General features: G+C 48.9%; 1 protein-coding gene across 1 annotated transcript in view; it reads left to right on the top strand.

The window, feature by feature from the left end:
* The first annotated feature begins 9,870 nt into the window (after window positions 1–9,870).
* Window positions 9,871–23,691, top strand: part of grin2db (glutamate receptor, ionotropic, N-methyl D-aspartate 2D, b) — a 50,463-nt gene continuing 36,642 nt past the window's right edge. The window contains exon 1 of the mRNA XM_076041252.1: window positions 9,871–10,066. The gene's annotated coding sequence lies outside the window, so the exon portion shown is untranslated. The remainder of the gene's footprint in view (window positions 10,067–23,691) is intronic.

Below are 23,691 nucleotides of genomic sequence, written 5' to 3'. Positions count from 1 at the left end.
AAGAGGAGATACGAGAGGAAACGAAGGATGAAAGATGGCGATGACATGCCACAAGGGCAGCGTTTACACTCGGCTCCGACAGTCGATCCTAATCTTATCTTGATCACAGCATTATATAACAACAGATGTTCTCATTATCTTGATTTTGCCACGATGAGATCTGGCCTCGATATGCAAACGAGTTAAGGCAGCTCAAGCGGTCAAAAAAAAGCCCAAAACAAAACACTTGCGCCTGGGGTCACGGAAGAGGGATTTTGTTTGCGTTTGAATCCTCTTTGGAACCAAGTCTGTTTTGCTTTTAATGTGATTACGCCGCATGGAATTCACTCACGCCTGAAATTCCACCTCCACGTATACCTTGACTGTTTTGATCGCGCCGCACATCCGCTCATCGAGTTAAAGTCGTCAAAAAGATACAAATGGCTTCAAGAGTCGAGTGTTAATGGGACACAATGTTCCCAGCCTGATACCATCCAAAGTGTAATACGTCATATTTGACACCTTCAGCCGGAGGCGCGGAGGCAATTTGTCCGTCTATGTGGTTTTAATTTTGTCGCCGGACATAAAGTTCAGTCATAGATTGTCACTAAGGGTTCTGTACTGTCTGTGTTGGGATGTTAAATATCGCAATTTACTCTGTTTATGTTTTTCCCCCATGCTTGAATTATCTCAGTTACCTGAAACTTGAGATCTGGGGTTTTTGGTTTGAATTAGAAGCACAAAAGAAATGTGTTGATAAAATTTTTTGCTTCGACAATTCATCTGAGGTGACAGTGCTGCACTTTTTCCTTTTTTTTTAAATTTTTTTTTTTTACCTGACTTCAGCAGCTGGAAACTTGTGCTCAGAGGCCGTGCTCACTCTGTGTCCTGCAGGACGGAAGAGCGGGCGGCGCTGATGGAATTTGAGGGGACTTCATCACGGCGCTGACACCTCTCATATCCCCTCATGTCATTAAATAAAAAATGAACGGGCGCACTTACAAAACTGCCCAGGCGTTCTTTGACCTCTGCGTTTCCTTTTTTGTTGCTCAATGAGCGGGAGTGTGTGTGTGTGTGTGTGTGTGCGTGCGTGTGCGTGTGTGTGTGTGTGCATGAGTGTGTGTGTGTGTGTGTGTGTGTGTGTGTGTGTGTGTGTGTGTGTGTGTGTGTGTGTGTTTGCTGCATGGGGCCCCTGGCCGGTGTGGATGCATATTAAGGCAGAAAAAGGAAAGAGTGGATCATTAACTTGCGGGCCGGCTGCCATCGCCGCATTAGCGCCTCTTCAATCTAGTGGAGGTGTGGTCGCAAGCCAAGGTCAAAGGTCGTCTTGTGCCCCCCCCCCTCCAACCCCCACCTTCCGAGCGTGTGAACGATGGGCCCCTCCCACCCCGGGCCAGGATTAGCGGAGTGAGAGGTCAGTGGAAAAGTTGAAGGCGATGAAATCGTCCGCCTGAGTCGCACGTTGCCTACTTCCAAGGAGCCTTCAGGAGCTGCTTCAGGAGCTGCTTCAGGAACGCATCTGATCTCTGTTTGGGTCCAGTCATCAAAAACAAAAAACAAAAACAAAAGTAAGAAACCCTGAAGTATTTGGGTCAGACTCTTCGCGGAGGAGACAAGGAGCGGGAGACGAGTTGCCGTGAGGGAAAAGCAAAAACCTTCCCTAATTGTTCCTCCGCTTTGGGAAACGGCGGCGGGCCGCCAGATGCAAGTGACGCAGCGACAGGCCACACCCCCTGCGCCGCCGCTAAAAACACGCACAAGCCAACAGCAGGGGCAGCAGCGGCGGCGCAGGGGGTCTTTGTGCGGCTGGATCCTCGGTGTTCAGATGTGGGCTTAAATCTTAATCTCCTTGTAGTTGAGTATCAGGCTCGTGCTAAGACATTGATTGGGCCAACGCCTTAATTGATGCCACTGGAGGGCTGCCTGGCTGGGGGCTGGGGATGTTCCTCTGCATGTGTGTGTGTGTGTGTGTGTTTGACTCTTTTTTGGAGGGCAAGAGAGAGAGAAAGGGGGAGTGGGGGTGGGGGTAAATCCCCGCGAGAAGCGGGCGGAGCGCAGCGCCACGCTCCTTCTTATCGAATCCCAATCTGGGCTTGTCAAGCTGCGGCCCCGCTGGGAAATGTGCACACGCCCGGGAGGAAGACGGGGTCTTTATCTGACACGGTTAGCGGCCACAGACGCAGGGCCGCCCTGTGCCAATCGTCAACCCCCCCCCCCCCCCCCCCACCCCGACGCGCTGAACTTGGTTGCGGTGGCGCCCGAGAAAAAAAAAAGAAAAAAAGTGGCAAAACGGCGTCTTTGCCGCCGCTCCCGCTAATCAGGTCCTGGGACTCCAATTATGAGAAGGAATAATTCATTTCACAGCTTTCCTCCATATTCATGAGGCGGGTCGATATGCATTGGAGCCGATGCATTGTTCAACGTATGTTCGGCGATGAATTATTGATGTTATTTGAAATTGCTCAGTGTTCTTAAATGTCATCGTTAATCTGAGCAAGGAAACAAAACCACGGAGATGGAAAAGCGGGAAGGAAGGGAAGGAGGGGAATTTCTTTCTTTTGGTCTCTGCAGAGTTTGTGTGTGTGTGCAGAAGGAAAAAAGATTAAGTGTCCAGATCTGTTCCACGGCTCGCCTTATTCCTTTGTGTACTTATGAATCAGAGAGGAGGGGTGGTGGGTTGGGGGGGTCTCGGTGGAGGGGGAGGGAAGGAGTGAGAGCCCTTATGTGCACTGGAGGCAGCCAGAAGCTGGTGTGTATCTAAAGGCTTTCAGAGCAGAGATGATCAGAGGGTCTGAGACCAACACATTCATCAGGCCTCTCCGCCGGGACGGGAGCCGAGGTGCACCGCCGAGACGAATAAAAATGCTACGGACCGGGAAGAAATGAAATAATTTATTCTAGGAATAGAGTGGTGGGGTGGAGGAGGGGGATAGAAGGGAGGGGGGAATCGGGGGGGGGGGGGGACTGGAGACAAGTCTGTGTGAAAGGGGAAGGGCAGAGGGATGGATTAAGGCGGCGCTGTGGTGTCTGGTGTGAGATGGAGGCTCACACTGTGGCCCTCAACTTCTCTCTCTCTCTCTTCTCTTTTTTTCCGATTCCACACACGACCAATGAGGGGAAATTCAATCACCTCTCTCCCCTTGCTGGAGGGGAGGGGGGGGGGGCTGCGAGAGGCTCAGTGGGTGAATGTTAAGTAAATGAGCACCTGCTGCTGTTTGCACGGACCAGGAGGATCCTCTGCTGGTTGTCCTACATGCTTTTATTTTGAAACTTCCTGTTTTAATGTTGACCTTACCTCAAGTTTCCTGCCACTGTGATCACCACGACTTGATGTCTTACTTGGAATGTAAAACTTTTTGGGGGGGATTTTCTGGCCTTTATGATTTTTTTTTTTGAACAATTAAAAGTCCATGACTTTAAAATCTGCAATCGTCAGATTTGTTATGAACCATTGTTTTTTTTCTTTTCTTTTCTTTTTTTTATTGTTTTACATGCGTTCATTTTTGCGGTCTCTGGGAAAAATGCCATGTTTTGGTCATATGGGTTTTTGGCTGCAGTACCTCAAGTGGCCACTGGAAAAAAAGATGTCCGCATCGCCATATTTACAGTCCGGTATCCAGTTGTTATAATACATCTATCACATGACCGCTAACATTATGCTTCATTGTAGCCCTGCGTGTCTTCAGCGTCAGGTGGCCCTTTCAGTCTCCAGGCAGCAGCGATGAGTTCGGTCACGTTGCTCCACGTGTGGAGGGGGGGGTTTGAAACATGCTGAGTTTACTGCGGCGTCGCGCTGAAAATCTAGCTGAATTCCTCGCGGCTCGAGTTGTTGTTTGTTTAGCGACATCCAGGCCAGACAGAGGAGGAAGTCTGCCGTCGCAGGGAGAGGGAACAACTTTGAAATGAAGTTAAGAAACTGTCACATGGGAATGAGTCCACATGTTGTTGTGTGTGTGTGTGTGTGTGTGTGTGTGTGTGTGTGTGTGTGTGTGTGTGTGTGTGTGTGTGTGTGTGTGTGTGACAGAGAGAAAGCCCGAACGTTAACAGGTTCGACAGCCGTCAAAGTCAAATGTGACACCGTTTTGGCCAGTGAGAACTCAATTTGACTCCGCCGGCAGCATCGCAACTCACACGCTCGCCGCTCGGCATCTGTCTTTTTATCCCCAGGATCTGACGACAAGGATTTAGTTAAAATGATAATGTAAAAGAACAACGACAACACCAGGAGCTTCCGTTCTTATCGATATAATTATCATGTAAAACATCCGTGAAGGCATCAAAATAGACGGTTAAGATTTGTTGATGGATGTCGATGAAATGAATACCTTATTATTAGAATTAGCAATCGACAGACTGGAATAAACACGACCACTAACTTCAAACCGCTCCAGAGTGTTGACGAGCGGTCGGCGTCTGCGCTCAGAAGCTGCAGACTTGTGGTTTATTTTGAACTGTTTGTCTGATAGGTTGGGTTCTTTTTATGTCACGGTGACAACAAAGCTGCGCGGCCGCTCAAGCTTCAGGTTGCAAATAACAGGGCGGCGGCGGCGGCGGCGGCGGCGGCGGCGGGCTGGCGAACGGAAAAAAACAACCCGGAATTGAAAACACTGTCGTCGGAGTAAAACGTACATCTTAAAACAAGCGTGCTCAATATTTAAAGTGCATTTACAGCCACTGCAGGGGAGGGAAAGAAGAGTGGCTGTTGTGTTCTTTGATGTTGTGTGTGTCTGTAGCCTCTAGCTCTCACCAAAAGACTACAGCGCTGCGCTGCAGTCAGTCTGTTCAGCGCCTCTGCCTTGGAAAAGAAAAAAAAACGGGGGGGGGGGGGGGAGGACCTGGCTAATCAAAGGGCAGCATGGGAGTGTTGTGCAGACATCAACCAAATCAGGACTCTGACTGCAGCGAGATGCTAATTGATGCTAAAAATCCTGCAAGTCTTCATTTGAAGCCGTGGCTGTTATGGAAGGAAGTGATGTCATTTGCCTGGAGGGCGAGGGGGGCGGGAGGGGGAGGACAAGGGGGGAGGGCAAGGGGGGAGGAGGGGACGAGGGGGGCACATTTCAACAGAGGATGCTTTTAACAGAAATCATTTCGAGGACAGAAATTATGCAGCCAGTTTCCAACAACAGAGGAGGGTTCTGGTGTGTGTGTGTGTGTGTGTGTGTGTGTGTGTGTGTGTGTGTGTGTGTGTGTGTGTGTGTGTGTGAGAGAGAGAGATGTTTGACTGTCTGCTTAGAACTAACCAGATGAGTAAATAGAGATATGGCGGCCCAGTCGCATCACATTAGACCAAACAACAACAAGATGTGAAGTCAACCAGGAACACACACACACACACACACACACACACACACACACACACACACACACACAGAGCAAGCAGGAAATGAAAGAGCAGACAAAACAAAAAGCAGAAACAGACAAATAAGAAGAACAACCTGCCCTCCTGCACTGCAACTGTCCAGTGAAGACCAGTCAAGTGTGTGTATGTGTGTGTGTGTGTGTGTGTGTGTGTGTGTGTGTGTGTGTGTGTGTGTGTGTGTGTGTGTGTGTGTGGGGACGGTGATGACGGATGCCATCACATGCCTCATAAACCCAATGCCACTGCTGCTGCCGCCGCCACTGCTGCTCCAGTATCTGGACGAGCCCTGAGTGAGAGCAGGCGGAGCGACGGAAGGAAAAAAAAACCCTAATGACGAATTGATTGATGAACGAACGCACAAACGCTGTGTGTGTGTGTGTGTGTGTGTGTGTGTGTGTGTGTGTGTGTGTGTGTGTGTGTGTGTGTGTGTGTGTGGCCAACGCAGATAAGGGCCGGAATGTGAAGGCTGCGCGACACCTGGTTCACCTTTTAGCCCCCGTGGCAGAAATTATGAAAAGCCGATGTCTATCTGGACTATTAAAGCCACGGCGCCGGCAGAAGGCGGCGCTGAGAGCAGATACGGATCGGAATCAAAAAAAAAAAAAAAAAAAATAGCAGCGGTCTGAATCAGCGGGCCGCCACTCCAACAGCTTTATGGAGTTTGGAGAATGACTGTATGTCAGTTCATATCTGTCTTTTTATGTGATCTGTGTCCCCATTGAGTGAAAACGGGTTTTGCATTTTCTTTTTCCATTTTTTTTTTTTTTTTTTTAATATGCAGAAATCAACATCATTCCATCGCTGTAGTACGCCCTCCGTCCTGCTGTCGTGGACTCTTATTGTTTGAGTTACAAATGGAAAATTCTTTCCCCTCCTCGCACAACAACAACAACTTCAATCTTCGCTTTCCGAGCAGCAGAAATGCCTCCACGGACGTGTTGCAGTTGGCGGTTAGCGGTGACGCGCAACCAGTTTGGTGACGGCTCTCTCTCTCTCTCTCTCTCTCTCTCTCTCTCTCTCTCTCTCTCTCTCTCGCTCTCTCTCTCTCTCTCTCTCTCTCTCTCTCGACGCGGTCGCTCACGCTCGCCACGGCGCTGTCGTCCTGCCAGGGAAGCATGTCTGAGTGATTCAGTGCAGCTCTTCCTCCAGATTAATGCCGATAAAAATAATGAAAACATCCAATCAGATTTTAAGAGGAAATTTCCTTCACCTCTACAAAAAACCAGCAAAAAAAAAAAAGCCAGCAAAAAACATCCTCCCAATCCTCATTTGGATTGCTTTACATTCATCAAATGCAAAAAAAAAGGAAAATAAATAGAAAATAAAAATGGAAAAATATTTGATATTCAAATCAAAATCGATGAAAAAACGGCAACGACATTGCAGCAACATCTAGAAGAATGTGTGTGTTTCTCAGTCGTGTCAGCAAAACAAAACCAGCTAAACCTGTGCAGACTTGTTGTGCGACTGCAACACCGCCCCCTGTTGGTTCGTCAGTCTCACTTGCTCTACACACAGCTGTTGCTCCTCGCTTATCTGAACATTATGATGGTTGTAATCAGCAGAATTCCATGTGCGTCATGTTATGCAATATTTGTTGAACTCCATGTGCTATTGTTTATTCATTTCAAAGGCTCCATTGTCAACATTCTTCATTCATTCAGTGCAGCTATTAGCTGTTCTTGCTAATATTGGCTGACATTCAGTTGCTTATTTTATCGCTCTGCTCAAGTTGTTGTATTTTTTTGTTTTGTTTTTATTTAACAAAACAGTCAGATTGTTTCAATTTGCCCGAGGTCAACATTGACCATTCATATTTTCCAGCTTTGCCGTCACGAGAGGTTTTTTGTTGCTGTGTCTGTTGTTGTTGTTGCTGTTGTTGTTAAGCGCAATTTTCTTTTAATTAATGAAATAAGGGAAAACGCTGCTGAGAGAGTGTTGTGCATTTTTAGGGGGATTTTTAATTGCCAAAGTCTGATCAGTTTCTCACCTGGACTCATTTGTTTTCCTCTGGAAACTCTCACCTGCCTTCAGTCACCTGATTACACTCCACTCCAGCAATCAAACCCCAGTCTCCAGACTCACACTCACCCAGTGGCCAGATTGTTCTTTGCCTCCTTGGAAGACTTTCCAGCCCTTCTAACAACAAAACCATGTCTTTTGATTCTACACTCTGTGCCGTCACCGTGGCGAGAGATCCGAACCCTGCGTTCTTGGTGCATACAGGTTTGGAAAACAGCCTGGTGGGAGAGGGTTAGGAATCATAGTGTACGGAGCCTCAGCGAAGGCAATGAAACGCATCTACCGACTCCTTTTATTGTGTTGATAAATAGGAGTGGAAAACACAACGGTAATGAAAGAGTTTTAAACACATTTCCAACGTTTCCAATGTTCCAGCGCAGAACACTTGTGGACCTGTGAAGATGTTTAGAGGCTCCAGGAAGTAACTACGATTGCCAATTCCACTCCAGGTTAGAAGCGCCATTGTTCTGTATGAACTGACGAGTTGTACAGAGCACCATGTTGTTGCAAACGTTTTTTTGGGAGAACACAAATTAACTAAAAAAAAAAAAGGTTCTCGGTTGCGTCTTCAGTTATACACAAACTCGTAGTCTTGAATGTTTTTGTTCCGGGGGCGGACGCTAGCGCGGTGGTGTGGTGCATGTGCGCACGCACTGTGCAGTCAAACTTCGACTAAGGCGTAGACATGATGGAGTTCCAATTGCATTATCTGGGTGTCTCAATCAGAATTGTCCGATTCCAATCGGATTATCAAACTACGATCTTAGTCGGACTAACGCGTTTACATGCACTTCAGTTGTCCGATCACAATCGGACTAAGGTAGTAATTCGGTTTTCTCGAGTGTCATGTAAACGTACAGACTAACAAACAGTGTTGTTGTACAGTCAGAATCTTTCGTTCCATCGTCAAATTTAAACAACTACGAATTGATCGGAAAATCCATTTAGCCACGACAAAAATATAATATTTGTTGCACCTATTTATCGGTGCACGGTAATAAAAACAAACCGGGGAGGGACTGATGAAAAGGTTAACCCCAATCAAGAGATCAATTGCTGGCCGGCTGGATGCACAGTCTGCTAATGATCTGAGGCTAACTATTGGCTTCATTGATTAGCGCTGATCCCAGATCACCCACAGAGGAAAAAGAAAAAAAACAAAACGCAGAGTGGCCGCCCTGCACAATTGCAGCTCCACTATATTACTGTACATGCCTTTCAAAGGAGGACGCCTCGCCGCCCTCCTTTGGAGACGATACAGGAAGTAACTTTGAAAGTTGAATTCAAACACAGGAGGAGCTCAACGTCTTTTTTTTCTTCTTCTTCTTTTTTTTTTTTTTTTTTTTTTTGCTGTTGCTGTGACGCCGCATCTTCTACAGCGCGCTCTGCAGGCAGCTCACACATGGTCACTGACATACTGCCGGCTGGGCTGGTGTAGTATGGATTTCTCACACACGCACGCACACACACACACACACACACACACACACACACACACACACACACACACACACACACTGCGGCTCTCCGTGCACAAAAGGGGGAAAAAAGAGGTGGGGAGGGAGAAAAAAAAACAAAAACCAGCGGCCGGCCAGGGTGACACTCACATGTGGATCCACAGATGCTCGTGTGGCGCCTCCCGTTTTGCTTGGAGAAGCAGAAAGAGGCGATAGGACGCAGGGATGGGGATGCGGGCAGGGAGTCAGAGACGGATGGATGGCTGGGTGGAGGGAGGGGCAGGGGAGGGGAGGGGAGGAAGAGAGGAGGGGATGGAGGAAATGCGGAGGGTGATGCTTATGCGCGTGTTTTTTTTTTTGCGAGTGTGTGTGTGTGGGGGGGGCAATGAAAGGGCTGAGTGGTTCAAGTAAATGTTTGTTTTGCGGTAGTGTGTGTGTGCGTGTGTGCACGCGCTTGTTTTTTGTGCGTGCGTGTGATGGATGGACAGAAGGGTGGAGGAAAAAGCTGAGGAGAGAGAGAGAGAGAGAGAGAGAGAGAGAGAGAGAGAGAGAGAGAGAGAGGAGACGGAGAGCGTCCATCCCGTTATTAATTCTATTCCGGACCGTTAAGTTTAGCATTCAACACGTGTCGCCAGTGATGGAGAAAGAGAGGGAGAGGGAGGGGGGAGGAGGGAGGGCGGGCTAGAGGAGGGGGAGAGGGAGAGGGAGAGGGAGAGAGGGACGGAGGTTGACGGTTGCTAGGTGACGGGGCGCATATACTGAATTTTAACCAAAGAACAGGGAAAGAGGGAGAGAGAGAGAGTGAGGGAGGGAGAGAGAGAGAGGGAGAGAGAGGTGAAGGAGAGAGAGAGAGATCGGGGAGGAATTGAACGCATGTAGAACGTTTGTATATTTAGGGGTGTGCGTGCGTGCGTGTGTGAGAGAGAGAGAGAGTGTGTGTGCGCGCGCGCGTTTGTACATATATATATATTTTTTTATTTTTTTATTTTTTATTTTATTTTTTGCGGCGCGTCCGTCCGTGCGTGTTGGTTGGTTGGTTGGTTGGTTGGTCGCTCGCTCGGTCGCTCTGTCGGTCGCTCGTTCGGTCGGTTGGTGGCGGCGGCGGCAGCAGCAGCAGTAGAGGCGCCGGTGGCGGTGGCGGGGCGGGGGGACACCCGCAAAACGGATACCTCAGAAAGAAGGAAGGATGTGAGAAGGAAGGATGGAGGGACGCAGGGACAGAGGGGGGACAGGCTGCTGAAACACAGTAAGTGCACGGAATGTTCTTGTTGTTGTTCTTGTTGTTGTGTTGTTTGTTGCTGTGTTTCAGTCCCACTTTGCGGGAGCGGATGCTGTAAAAAAAAAATTGCCCCCAACCTTCCATCCATGCATATGTTATTTTACCCTTCTCTACTTCACACACACACACGCACGCACGTACAGGGACTCAGCCCAACGCCGCTCGGACTAATTGCGGCTCCGGCTGCTGCGCGTCATTGAGACGCCGAGATGCAGCGGCAGGCGGAGAGGAGGTGGAGGGAGGTTGGGGGAGCAAGGTGGGGTGGAGGAGGGCGAGTTTGGGGGGTTGGGTGTGGGGTGGGGGGTTGCTGGTGGTGGTCGGGTGTCGGCATGTATGACGGAGGGACGCAGGAGAAGGAGGCTAAACGAGGGCTTTGACCCCTCTGTCATTGCTGCACCGAGGAGGAAGGAAAACACACACGCACACACACAACTCACAACACAACACAACCCACACACACACGCGCGCGCCGAACAGCGTCAGGGTTCCTCGCGGCAGCCGGCACATCCAAAATCTCCGAGCGGCATGCGCACGCCGGCACTTCCATGAATCATCCAGACTGAAGCTCAGCAGCTCGTTGTTTTTTTTTTTTTTTTTGCTCTGCCAGCGACCATGAAGAGAGTTTCAGGGTGTCGGAGCGAGCCGGCTGCACTTCCCCGTCTCTCTCTCTCTCTCTCTCTCTCTCTCTCTCTCTCTGTCTCTCTCTCTCTCTCTCTCTCTCTCTCTGCTGCTGCTGCGGATGTTTTAATTGAGGTGATCATAATCTGTTGATGCTCATTCTCTCTCTCTCTCTCTCTCTCTCTCTCCCCCCCCCCCCCTCCCCCCTTAACGACTTGCTTGGTCAGCTTCGGTTTTGCTCGTGCGCGTGCGCGCGCGCCACGGCCGCCACGGTTGAGCCGCGCACGGAAGATCAGCGATCGGCTCCCTTCTTGGTCTATTTATATCGCGATACGCGCCGGATGGTGGATATTTGGGCGTGTTGATCCCCTCTGTTGCCACCGAGGAATCCCCCCCACCCACTCCATACCTCTCCCCCTCCTACCCCCCCCGCCTCCCCGCCCGCACGGGGGATGACTTGCCTCAAAACACAGACAGCTGCAGGTACATTTCATTTCTAAATATGCTTCCGCCTTGCTCCTCCCCCCCCCCCCCCTGCTAACTTTTCATATTTTCGCCTGTCAGTGAGTAACAGGCCCGAGCTGCCGTCATCATGGGGAAAGTGGTTAGACAAATAAGAGGCGAGGAGTGGGCTCGGACCACCAGGAGGAGATGACCTGTAAAAAAAATTTTTTTGGGGGGGGTGCTGGAGGATGTGCTGCAGTGATTGGACAAGGTAGGAGGCCGGAGGAGGTGGGGGAGAGGAAGAATCAAATTTATGGTCCTGCCCCTCCAGGACGCCGCTCGCATTCATCTGGATAGAAATGAGAAATAATGTGATGTGTGTTTATTTTTGTTTTGTTTTTTCGGCTTTTTTTCTCCCTCTTTCTCCTCCCTGGATGTCTGGAGGCTGTTTGCAGTGTCTCCTCTACCCCCCCTCCCCCCCTCCAGCTAATATCCATTTCAATCAGCTCTTTTCACCCACAGGTGACACGCGCGCCATTCAGTTATCGCCCCCCCCCCTCTGTCTGTTTTCGGATACATTTCCCACACAAGCATATTCTGCAGCGGCGGCGCCACACACACAAATGCAGAGGCATCGGTCCTCTTTTCTCACTCTCTCTCTCTCTCTCTCTCTCTCTGTGTGTGGGGTGCCGTGCAGTCGCCCCGCCAGATCTGTACTGTACCAGCTGTGAGGTGCGGTAGTCAGGGAGAGGGGGAGGGTGGGTGGGGTGGGGGGAGGCGGGCAATGAGAGAGACAGAAGGTGTGCAGACGGAGTGAGAGATGAGGGGAAGGTGTCAGGAGGAAGAGGAGGGTGAAGGCACAAGGGGGAGATCAGGGGTGAGAGAGAGAGAGAGAGACGGGTGAGGAGGAGGAGGGGGGGGGCGAGAGGAAAGTAAACATTGCTGCGCTCGTTTCCTCCAGCGTGCTGCTCTTCATCAATTTCAGCCCATCGATCCATTGATTCTCGCCGAGAAAACCTTCTAGCTTAGCGCGCGCGCACACACACACACACGCGCTTTTCTCCCCGTCTCTTTCTGCCGATTCTCCTCCTCCTCCCTCCATCCTTCCGTCTCTCCTCTCACCCCTGCAACCTGTGACTTCCTCTCTGCACCACCTCACCCCCCCAAGCTTCCTCTCCAACCCCCCCGCCCCCCTTTCATCAGCTTGTTTGATGCAACATTGCCAGAGACTTTGCTCAATCCCACCACCACACACACACACACACACACACACACACACACACACACACACGTCGTTCTCTGCCGCTCTTCTTTGTGAGGCCACTAATTAAGGTAAAGCTCGTTAACATAAAACATCAATTAGTCTTTCACCAGATCAGAGGCTGGCGTTTTGGAGCAATTAACCCCCTTCCCCCACCCAACCTCCACCTCCCCCTCCCACCACCACCGGCGTTTGTCTGTCTCTAGATCTGGTACTCACTGGGGGAGGTGTGTGTGTGTGTGTGTGTGTGTGTGTGTGTGTGTGTGTGTGTGTGTGTGTGTGTGTGTGTTGCATATTCGCTTTGGCCCCCGAAGCGCCGGAATGCCGAGAAGCGTGTACATGGCTCGGCAGGCGGGCAGGCAGGCGGCAGTCATGTGACCTGGGCTGTTTTGATCAATTATTCAAATGTTGTATTGTGCCATAAAAATTAACATCGGCGTCTGTAGATCTATGCACATAGATATATATTTATTTAGTTTTTTTTTTTTTAAAAAGAGGCTCTCTGATAAGAGATCTGACAAATCATTTCAGCGGAGAATTGCATCAACTGAAATAAGCCGCACACTCAATTTGTCATCAAGCTGAATGCAGACTAAAGTTCACAGTATCTGAGAACGCTGCCATGAAAGAGGACCATCACTTTAGTGATACGTAACCACTGAACTACTCGCACAATATACACAAAGCTGTAATGATACAGAGGAGTAAACATTTTCAACCAGGTGACGCTATGTTGTTGTTTTTTTAAAGGCCAATTAAAATATTTTCCATCCCTGAATCACTAAGAATTCACCGGGTTGCAAAATCCACAAAGTAAGAAATCATTAAGAGTCTATGTATATATATACACACACCCAGTTAATGGGGCTCACAGTATTGCATAATTGGTGAAGCGCAATCATTGTGATCCAGTTCACGAGTGCAGACGAACCTCCTGCTTGCACACAGTGAAATATTTCCCGCTTGATATCAGTCAAGCAGTTTACACCTGTCAGCAGCAGTGCATCCTGGGTGATCTGAGCACAAGCAGCCAGCTGAGGCACGACGCCATTTATACCTGTGTTTATTGTCTCCCAGCTGTCCAGCTGACCGCTAGCCTTTGCTTTTTCTTTTTTTCCCCCTCTGCTGTGAGGTTGAAAGGCCTCCTGCTCTGTTGTTATTATGTCAGTTTTCGCCGAGGAAGAAAGGGAAAAAAAACCCACTTTTCACTTTAAGCAACTGTCCGAAGTTGAACGATCTCTTGCTTTGATTCAGGAAATAGCATGAATGAAGAGAACTGGGTAGATGAACTGAGAGTGGCACAGCTTTGCTAGCCCGAACACAGACACCAGTTGCAACCACGCCAGTTTTCTGACTCCTGGCCGCCTTCCATCGCCATGACAACCACTGGATGTAAACCCGGTGATGCGTTTGTCAGCTATGCAAAAGGGCCCATTGATGTTTACACGACAGATCATTTGCGGTCACGTGACTCTCGGACCACCTTGGCCAGCGGTTGGAGGGGGACGTATCACAAAACTGCTTTTGTTCTCTTTTATTCGCAAACGGCCGCGTTTCGAATGGACCCAGCCGGACAACGTGCGTTAACGTTAAAGGAGAGCAACGGAACAGAAACAGATTACGACTGACAGAGGTGCAGATCGCAGCAGATAAATAAAGACATTTATTTACTGCCCGCACTGGAGATGAAATCAATTGTGCAGAAAAAAATTAGCATCTGCTGTGAACCGCAGCCACAGTCAGTTTAAGACGTGTGACGCAACCGGCTGGTCAAAAAATGGCAAACTAATTAAAAACTGTTGCTTCCTTTGCCAAGGAACCAGCGAATCTGGTCGGCCGCCAAGTCATCAGACGGCCACAATTAAAAGTTAGTGCCGCTAATGAGCTGTTGTAGTGACGTTATGATGTCCGTCTGTCAATCCCATTTTCCACCAGCACTCGTCCTGCACTCAGGGTCCGTGGGTCGGGGGTGCAGGTCTGGTGCTACACCCCCCCCCCCCCCCCCCCCCCGCCCCCGCTCCGCAGTTGCCAGTTTATCACAGAACCACACGACGGGGGAAACATGACGTTGAGGCTTTGCACTCGCGAGCGCACGCCTACGGACCATTTCCAGCTGCCAATTAGCCTAGCGTGCACGTCTTTGGATGGTAGGAGGAGGCCGGAGTGCCTGAACAAAACCCACATTGCACAGTGAAAGTAGCTGCTTTTACATTATAGTTTTTCCACAAAATAAAAGCGATATTTCAAAAATTTCGACAAAGTGCAATTGCGATTTGCATTGAACGGTGTGAAGAACGTAAGCCGTAATTCTCGTAAAATCTCGTCCCGTGAGATTTACGAGAATTACGTTTGCTTTTGTTTGCTTGCGTTTGTTTCCTGTCATTAATGGTTGTTTTATTTTTCTCTTTGATTACTTGTACAAAATATTCCGTCTCCTCCTCCATCCAAACATAGCGTGCCATTTTCTCTTGAAGTGAACTGGTCACGTAACCCCCCAGCGACGCGTAAATGCGAAAAAAGTGTTTCCCTTACACTTTTGCGATGTACCTCTATATCGATATGTCTGAAAAACCACCTCATGAGAGTATCGAAACCTTTAGTGATAGTTGAGAGGTTTTTGAAAATGTAGTTGTTTCCATTACCATTTTTTTTATTGCGATATTTAGGTTTTGCGCAATTCTAGATTTAATAGAAACGCAGCTAGTGAAGGCAGCGCCATGTAGTCCATCGAAACAATGAAGCAAAACGCATCGGCCGGACCCGATGATGGGATTCTGTCACTGTTACTGGAGACGGAAGGCAAGTTTACAGACCGAGAGACAGACAGAGGGAAAGCTGTTCACACACTGAATCAGTAACATGTTGCATAAAAAGAGCTGCTGCTCTGGATGCGATAAGGATGCAGATTTGTCGGCATCAAGTGTGGCACAGAATAAAAAGACTAGAATAACTGATGTAGGAGCACAGTTCTTCTTCTTCTTCTTCTTCTTCTTCTTCTTCTTCTTCTTCTTCTTCTTCTGATGAAACTTAGAAATAGCTGAACTACTGTGCGAACTCCGCATCTGAGTTTTCTTTTCAGTAAGGTGGCAGATGCCACCATTCGGCAGCCCCGAGGTTCTGCCACCGGCTAACACACTCCAACTCTCGGAGCAGGACGAGCAAAGACTCGGCAAAGACGCCCTTTGACGGAATGACAGCAATGTCTTTAAGCAACAGCTGGACACGTTCATCATGGGCCAAAAAAAAAGAAGACGAAATCACACAGACTGGCATGGCAATAAGGGAGAATTTAACGTGCACCCCTTGCACACACAAGCTCTATCAAACAGGTGCACACAGACACACACACACACACACACACACCTGAGTCAAAGCCTAGGGCTTGTTTTGGGAATAGCAGTCTGGAGGCAGCTTGCAGGCACACAGCTTCACATGGCTGCATGCAATACACAGTCACACACTCTCTCACAAAGTACATTCAGGCAGAGATACCCATGGGTATGCAGTCAGTCTCTCTTACACACACACACACACGCGCGCAAACTGAAAGAAGCAAGAAGCATAACCAAAAATATACACACATCTAATAAACATTCAATGTGTATTACACACAAGGTAGAAAGACAGTGTCTTGGATGAGAGACGGTCCACGGACTTTGCCCAGGGGATTCTCACACTCTGACAAATATATATGTATATATATGTATAGAGAGCAGGGTAAAAAAAAAATGCACTTAATTTGCGATTAATCGCGAGTTAACTGAGGACACTAATGTGATTAATTACGATTGATTTTAATCGACTGACAGCCCTAATATATATAAATGTATACACATTTGTTTGATTGTGTGTGAATGTGTGCTGCGCGCGCGCACACACATATGCACGCACACACACACAGGATGAGGGGAATGACTGCGAGAGAAAAATTAGATCAGTGGTGGCGTTTTGCGGCAGTGTGTCGCGCTCCCTCATCATGATGGATTGAACAGGAAATGACAGCACAAGTGGTTATTAAAAAGAGGAAATGGAAGCGTTTGTAAAAAACTACGTTAGCCGCCGTCCACCGAGCCCCGAGTTGTGTGTCAACCTCCCCCCCGACCCGCCTCCACTGGAGCTGCTGTGTCATGCCTCCCGATGTGGGAGAGAGACTTCCCAGCATCCCCTGCACATGTAGCCGGTTTCGTTTAAAAAAAAAAAAAAAAAAAAAAATCGCCATTCTCCGCTCAGAGAACCCCTGGCTGGCATTTATAGCAGGCTTTGTGCAGGAGTGACTGTGCCAGATTTGCTTGGTACAGGTAGCAGGTGCAAAGTTGAACCCGCTTCAATGCCTGATCACTTCACTTGAGAAGGGGGGGTGGGGGTAGCTTTGCTTTATTCCTTTCTTTTAATTTCTTTCATTTCATTTCTTTCTTTCTTTCTTTCTTTCTCTCTTTCAAGTTGGAATTGTGCTATTCCTTCACAAACGGCCGCCTTCCTAGCTGTTGCAAATGCAAATGTGCGTGTTTGTGCACCTGAATGGAATTTGCACAGCCTGTTATCTGCAGTGCAACCAGGAACCGGGGAGCCGGGGGAAAGTGGAGGGAACATCAGTGCAGTGACGGAAGAAAGTCTGTGATTAGGCCAGCTTGATGTCGCTCGTCTTCTTCTAACGGGCCTCGGCGCCGCGCGTAAATAGCGCCGCGTTCCGAAACGTCTGCGGGATAACTTTCCCCCCGCCGCCGTGCAATATGCGTTAGGCTTATGGAATTCTGACGCGGCTCTTGGATTTATTCCATTCTCAGTTCAGGTTGAGAAGCGGCGTATTTTGAAGCCGAACCGTCGAGCCGTCAGCTGTCAGGTGATTAGCCGCGCGCGTCGTCTTTTCAAGTACGCAGTAGCAGCGGCGGCCTGTCTTGTCAATGGGTCGGTACGTGATGCCGGCCTATGGAGTAGCACTGATTGTTCATTGTTATGGTAGCTGTTCAGTGTGAAATGATTGAGACTCCCTGTAATAAGAAATTAGAAACGGTGTCTGTTTCTCGGTTTTGAACCGAGCAGGACGGACGATGGAGGATATTTCAGGAAAATCAATGGCTGGCTCCGGCCGTTTGGCCAGTGTTACACTCTGAAAATATAAATTATGCATTGCTTGTAAAATAGTGCATTATGGCGGGCATGCATGCATTTTTGGCATAATCTGTCACATTTTAGAATGATTTAAAAAAAATCTGTTTTTCTCTGGAGTGGTACGAATGGGGGGAACCTTGTTGTGTTGCATTTCCCAATTAAATTCACTGAAACAAAGCGATGGTACTGTGATGCATATTGCTCGGTTTTTAAAAAAAGGTAAATCTCATGCAAAGACCTAATGAAGCTCGTTTGCGCATCGTCATTTGGATAAAGATGCCAGAAACGGGCTGGATTTGAAACCATTTTGTCGCTTATTAATTTTTTTTTTGTTTTGTATTTTTCTCCTCCTCCCACCCCAGCGGAGATTGGTCGCTGTCAGAAATCCTCCGATGCCTCCTGGCTGCTCGTAATTACGTTCCCTACAATATGATGTGAAGCCATCACGGGGAGCTGCGGCCATCTCTCACTACTGAGCAGCTCTTTGATGAGACGCTGTCGCCTCGTATGTCAAGATTTAAGATAATGATTAAAAAAAAAAAAGAAAAAAAAAGACACGCACACAAACAAAACCGGGATTTGACAGATAATTTTCACCAGCCGCTGTGAAACAAACATTACAGCTTCAGCGGGGGATGGTGGGTGGCAAGGCGGTGGGTTGTCAGTATGTCGACGACGCTGTGGGGTCTTGACATTAGCATCACCTCCCTCTGATGGCCTCTCACTCCGGAGAATCACCCCAGAACCCATTAAAATAAACCTCGGCGCTCAATCCGCCAAAATCCCCCCGCGGCCTTCTGACTTAAAATCTGCATGAGAGCGAGTCTTCGGGGCCCGAGTTGATCCGCCGACGTTTTATGGGAGGGGCCCCGCGGACGCGTTCCTGACACCCTTTTGTTGTGTCCGGGAGGCAGAGCCAGATGTGCTGCGGCGGAAGCTGGAAAAGCTCGATGACACGCGGCCGCCTGGGACTCGCTGCGCTTCCACCACCTCCCCGGAAACACACGGCGACGCGTCAGCGGATGTACACACACCCGGAGCACGTGCCCGGCCGCACACGTAGCTTCTCCTCGCATGCACACCTGCACGCCAGCAGCAGCGGTGGCACTGGCGGTGTTGGCGTGACCTTGCGAGGAGGCAGGCAGGGAGAGAGGGAGGGATGGAGGGATGGAGGGATGGAGGGCGGGAGGCGCGATTCTTCTCAACGAATGTTTCCCACATCGCTTTAATCGGTTTATCCCCACAATAAGATCATTGCTATGCGCAGCTAGACGCCTTTTTTTTTTTTTTTTTTACTTGGCTGGTTTGTCGCGCTTACAGGATGTTTCACCTCGCGGGTCCTGAAGGGGCTGCAGTGGCGGCTGCTTTTCATGGTGCTCTTTTAATTAGTGAGTGATTTAGATCTGGCGAGGTGATCCCAGTGTCTGGCCAATCAATGAGGGAATTAATGGAAGCGCCGGAGCAAAAGAGGCGCCGCTGTTTTATTTCATTTTTTTTTTTTCTCTCAGCCCCCTTACTGGGCAAAGATTGGAATAAGAAATTAATCCCTTTAGCATTATTGTTACAGAGACACATCATTTGTTTCTTGCCGTAACGCGATTGTGCCCAATTTTCGCCGTTCCAAGACTCATTTCCACGTTTTCATCACATCTGCGGCAAATCTCTAATCCCAAATCATTGCAGGTCTTCAGCCAAGAGTGCCATCCATGAATGTATAGTGCATTATGTAAATGCAGCATAAATTCCTGTTTACGCTGAGACATTTGCACCATGTTAATACAGCTGTGATGAAAATCTACACCCCCTTCACCCACCCCACTCTCCGACACACTGCCTAACGCATTCCCAGGTGGCGGTAAAAGGTTGAGTGGCGAGGAAAAATTCCCTTTAAAACAAACATAATAAGCTAATTCCCGAAGTCGTGCGTTGTGAAGACGTCTTGGCGGAGGATTTGGGAAAGAAAATAAACTCCAAAAACAAAAAAAAACAACAAACAACAATTTATATGCACATTAAACCCAGTGAATTATGTGTTATCAAATTCACGGTGGGACCGAGGGGGCTCGACTTTATTGGATATCCGACATCATCGAGGGAAAATGAAACATTTTTTGCTCCTTGGCCTTGTATTATAAGAGGAGCTAATATCGTACGAGCGTATTGGTGGCAGACGTGCAAAACCACCACTTTCCTCCTCCAACATGTGTGTGTGTGTGTGTGTGTGTGTTTGTGTGTGTGTGTGTGTGTGTGTGTGTGTGTGTGTCTGTGTGTGTGTGTGTGTGTACTTATTCAAGATGACCCTGTGTATGACAGTTAGGCTCATTGAAATTATGCCCTTCATGCTGCTGTGTGAAAAATCCCCAGACTCTGGCCTTTCCACATGAAAGCATGTGACCTTCCTGATATTTATGTCTGAACACTCATGAGGGCAGTAAACCATTTGTGTGTGTGCGTGCGTGTGTGTGTGTCTGTGTGTGTGTGTGTGAGTGATGTAAAGTAGAGGCGCAAGTTAATTTTTTTCCTGTGTGTCATCCATGAAAATTGATGCTATTATACAATAAAAAAACAACAACAAAATATTGTGCAATTTATGGATGTGTGTTTGCGCTATCCTGGGAATAGGGCTCTTTCACACACACACACACAACAAACACACTCACACAACACACACTATATTTCACAAAGCCTGTGTAACGAAGTGAAACACATGACAGGCTTTTATTTTCCACCGGCTCATTTTTCTCCCCCACTGGAAGAGTTAATATTTTTTGCATTACTGCAATTACCAGACAAGTGTGAGCTGATATTAAAGCAAAATTAAACACATCCTCTGCTCCCATAATTACACAGTGTACCCTGTGCTCAGTGCTGTGACTTAGGAGAGATGATATGTCGTAATGTTAAGCATTTCAGTAATAATAATGTGTAATGAATGTGATTTCCAGTCACTGCTCTCTGCACTTGGCGCTGCCTGAAACCACAGTGGGTCGAAGTGGGTTGATATTCATTTTTCTTTTTTGTAAGAAAAAAAAGAATAGGTCAGAGAATTGTCAGAATCACTGTAGGAGTGCAGGGGTCACTTCCATCTCATTTCCATCAATCCACAGAGAGAGGAGAAACAAGGAGCGTCCTCCCATTCCAGTAATGAAATTTATCCCCTGAATGCACGGAAGTGAAGTTCAGTTAATTGACAGTGTCTCTTGGCAGAAACGGTCTAATCTGAAGTCATGAAGGGGAAAAAAAGGACAGAAAAAAAAAACATTTGAATAAAAGCTGCGAACTGCTCCGAACCTCGGAGTTGCGATGCGTTTTGTTTGACCGCGTGGAAATTACAGGCAGCGGAAATGTCAGGATGAAATGCCATTTTGTGGTGGGGGAAGCATCAAAGTGGGATGTCAAGGTGACTGTTTCTTTCTGCCCTTGTGAGAGAAAAAAACACACAGACAGGGACAAACGGATGTAACCAGGTAGATGAGCACCGTGCGGTGAGCTTTCACGTCCCCCTTTGACCTCTCACTGTAAGATTTCTTCAAAACAAATAACGTTAAAATAAAGAAAAGTTGATTTTGTACAGGGGGGCAATGTCGAAGCCATTTTTACCCTTTTTTGAGAACATCAGCCAAATAAAAAAGGAGAAATAAGAAGAGCAGGCCACAAAATCTGGACGATTGTTGTCCCTTGGTGTGCGCGTGTGCGTAAAAGTGTCTTTAATTTGTCTCGCTGCTTAATTCATTCCCTCCACTTCACGCCAGATAGCTCCTTCAACTTCAAGTGTTCGGCCTTGCAAAATGGTTTCGCAGGAAAGGCACGCGAGCCTCTGGCGTGTGTAATCTTCAAATAATGCCTCCTATTTCCCTGCGAGGGCTTTTGTGCGACGAGGGTTTTGATAGATGGTTCATGTGTCGTCACCAGAATGGCTCATGATTGCTGCAGCGGCTGCAGCTGCAGCAGCTGTCTGACTGTTGCTGAGACAGAGAGAGAGAGAGAGACGCGCACGCACGCGCGCACACACACACACACACACACACACACACACACACACACACACACACACAATGCTGCACATTTTGCAGATCACTGCACGCTGTGCACAAAAGGGAGCGTGAGAGTCGCGGGGAGGCAGGCGAGCTGGATCAACGGGGATGAAAGAAGGAGAGAAAGAAAGATGGATGAGGAGGGAGAGGGTGGAGGAGGAGGAGCAATGGGAGGAGGAGGAGGAAAGGAACAGAAGCGAGTAAAGGGTGATGCGTCTGAATGAAAAAAAAGCGGTGAATGAAGGAGTGACCATGCAGCAGCAGGAGGAGGAGGAGCTGGTGCGACAGTCAGAGTTTGGGGGAGTGTGTACGTGTCGAGAGAGCGAGTGAGTGAGTGAGTCAGAGAGGGAGGAGAAGGTGAACGAGTGTGGCAGGACAGAGAGGCGAGACGGAGGGTGGGTGAGTGAGACACGGAGGCTGGGGAGGTGAGACCGAGGGTGAGTGAGATGGGGATGCTGGGGGGTGAGACGGAGGGTGAGTGAATGAGTGTGGTGGGGAGGCTGGGGTGAGACGAAGGGTGAGTGAGTGAGACAGGGAGGCTGGAGAGGTGAGACAGAGGGTGAGTGAGTGAGACAGGGAGGCTTGGGAGGTGAGAAAGGGTGAGTGAGTGAGTTAGGAAGGGGGGTGAGATGGAGGGTGAGTGAGTGAGTGAGTGAGTGAGACTGGGAGGTGAGACATAGGGTAACTGAGTGAAACAGGGAAGGTTGGGGGTGAGACGGAGGGTAAGTGAGTGAGGTAGGGAGGTGAAATGGAGGATGAGTGAGTGAGACGGGGAGGTGAGACAGAGGGTGAGTGAATGAGTGAGATGGGGAGGCTGGGGTGAGACGGAGGGTGAGTGAATGAGTGTGGTGAGGAGGCTGGGAGTGAGACGAAGGGTGAGTGAGTGAGACAGGGAGGCTGGAGAGGTGAGACAGAGGGTAAGTGAGTGAGACGGGGAGGTGAGATGGAGGATGAGTGAGTGAGACGGGGAGGTGAGACAGAGGGTGAGGGAGTGAGACGGGGAGGCTGGGAAAGTGAGACAGAGGGTGAGTGGTGAGATGGGGAGGCTGGGGAGGATATGTTCCGTCAGGGAAGGACTCACTCCAGTGCCTGTGATTGAAGTACAGGCCAATTAACACGAGTAGCATTGAGCTCCAGCTGCACTCTTCTCCCCATTCCTCCGCTCTCCCACCATGCCATATTAGACCTCACACACACACACACACACACACACACACACACACACACTGATATTCCCCTGCAGCCACACTGTGGGCGCCTCACCGTGCCATCACTCTTTCGTCTTTCCTGTAACTGGAGTGCAGTCGTGGTCCTGAGGAAACAACCAACAGCAGCTTCTTGAGCAGGCTGGGGTGTCGAGTGGCCACTCGGCTACTTAAAAAAGAACAGAGTAATTGAGTGATCTTGTCGTCTTCAGGAGACGGTGTCTTGTCTAGTGAGGGCGTTTACGGTCACCCTGTCTTTTTTTCTTTTAGAGATTTACTCCAAATTTTAGCGGTTGTACTCAGAAAGCTGCTGCCGTTTAGGAAGTGTAGGAAGTTTGAGATGTTTGGGAGGTTTATGAGGTTTGTTTGGGATGGTTGTAATATTTGGGAGGTTTGTTTGTAATATTTGGCAAGTTTGTTTGGGATGTTTGGAAAGTTTTGTTTGGAAAGTTTGTTTGGGATTTTTAGGAAGTTTGTTTGGGAAGTTTAGGACGTTTGTTTGGGATGCCATGGGAGGCGTCAATGGTGCAGCAGGTGGCTTGTCCAACTCCTCCCTGCAGCCTCTGAAGACCCCCACCCCACCCTACTTCATCCTTATTGCGCCCCACTCCCCCCCCATCCAAATTCCACTTTCCCCAGCTGATCCGGTGCAGCTCTCAGTTTGGCTGCACCAGATCGCTGCCTCCTCTCAGAGTTCAGCAGAGGCCGGGCGTGGATGCCAGGGAGTGCTCATCCAAAGCCCAGCCGCCCTCTTCAATTCCAGGTTCACTGCGGGCGCTGCAGCAGCTGCTGCAGCAGCAGCCCGGCGCCTGCGGAGAGGAAGCAGCGGTTTTTGGTGCTTGAAAAACATTGTGATTGTTTTCTTACCATCACACCAGACGCCCAAAATCAATTTTTCATTTCTGAGTTCGGAGACTGACA

This window comes from Nelusetta ayraudi, unplaced genomic scaffold (genome assembly GCF_046127955.1).
Source record: "Nelusetta ayraudi isolate G7.1 ecotype Tasmania unplaced genomic scaffold, CSIRO-AGI_Nayr_v1 ptg000063l, whole genome shotgun sequence".
Classification (NCBI taxonomy): domain Eukaryota; kingdom Metazoa; phylum Chordata; class Actinopteri; order Tetraodontiformes; family Monacanthidae; genus Nelusetta; species Nelusetta ayraudi.
Note: the sequence above shows the minus strand (reverse complement) of the source record. Positions and strands in the feature narration are given on the sequence as shown.